The following is a 1,092-nucleotide window of genomic DNA, read 5'->3' as shown; positions in this document are numbered from 1 at the left end:
TAGCAGCTCCTTGTTTCGATCAAAGGACCTTTGGATTATGAGCCCAACACGCTATCCACTGCGCCAAGCTGCTCATACGTAGAAACTCCTGTATCGCCCTGACGTGCTGAGCATAACTGTTCCACGATAGAATAGAGGCTCTTCTCTCGTTGATACGAACTGCACCGCCCGGGAATCGAACCCGGACCATCTGCTTGGAAGGCAGATATCCTAACCATTAGACTAGCGGTGCATATCACTTATGTAGTGATTGAGTATTCCTGTGATACTTGTAGAGGGACATCTGAATCCCTTCTCGGACGTACCGTCGTCAACCATCCCGCGGCCAAGAGTCTGATTAGGCCTTAAACGCGTACCTGAGATCGCTAACTGCTACTATATCTCTCCCATGGTAGGCCGCATTCTATCTCGGTTGATAACTCCAACTGCTGAAGTTCTCATCGCATACTACAGCTAGCTCGGCACAAGCTGCACAACTTTTTCGTGACATCGAAGTTCCTGCTTGCAAGCACATTTTGAAACCGCATGCGGCGGCTCGTGAATTTGGGCGGTTGTTTCATCTCCGCAACGCGTTCTGCGGTACCGGGCGGTCATTCATCATTCCTGCAAGGAGTTCTGCTCTAGGTGAATAGCTCTTTTCTATGCATGGACAACGCTTTATTAATGTTGTTTTTCCCCTGAACTGGCACGGTTGGGCCAACCGCACGGAATGGTACGAAAACACCGACTCTGTTTAGTGGAAATTTTTCGGTAAGACTGATCTATGCAGTCGATAAGCTGCACCTCTCAGTTTAATAACCATCTCGAGTGTATTGTAATGAATAGCAGCTCCTTGTTTCGATCAAAGGACCTTTGGGTTATGAGCCCAACACGCTATCCACTGCGCCAAGCTGCTCATACGTAGAAACTCCTGTATCGCCCTGACGTGCTGAGCATAACTATTCTACGATAGCCTAGAGACCCTTCTCTCGTTGATACGAACTGCACCGCCCGGGAATCGAACCCGGACCATCTGCTTGGAAGGCAGATATCCTAACCATTAGACTAGCGGTGCATATCACTTATGTAGGGATTGAGTATTCCTGTGATACT

General features: G+C 48.6%; 4 non-coding genes across 4 annotated transcripts; all 4 read right to left on the bottom strand.

The window, feature by feature from the left end:
* Window positions 1-73, bottom strand: Pmar_PMAR021226. The gene has a single exon. It is a non-coding gene; the product is annotated as a tRNA-Met (tRNA).
* Window positions 74-160: 87 nt separating this feature from the next.
* Window positions 161-232, bottom strand: Pmar_PMAR021225. Its single transcript has one exon. It is a non-coding gene; the product is annotated as a tRNA-Gly (tRNA).
* A 590-nt stretch (window positions 233-822) lies between these two features.
* Window positions 823-895, bottom strand: Pmar_PMAR021224. Its single transcript has one exon. It is a non-coding gene; the product is annotated as a tRNA-Met (tRNA).
* Window positions 896-982: 87 nt separating this feature from the next.
* On the bottom strand, window positions 983-1,054 carry Pmar_PMAR021223. Its single transcript has one exon. It is a non-coding gene; the product is annotated as a tRNA-Gly (tRNA).
* Window positions 1,055-1,092: the final 38 nt, after the last annotated feature.

The sequence above is a fragment of the Perkinsus marinus genome (genome assembly GCF_000006405.1).
Source record: "Perkinsus marinus ATCC 50983 genomic scaffold scf_1104296938384, whole genome shotgun sequence".
Taxonomy (NCBI): domain Eukaryota; phylum Perkinsozoa; order Perkinsida; family Perkinsidae; genus Perkinsus; species Perkinsus marinus.
The sequence above is the reverse complement of the archived record's forward strand: the minus strand, read 5'-3'. Positions and strand labels throughout refer to the sequence as shown.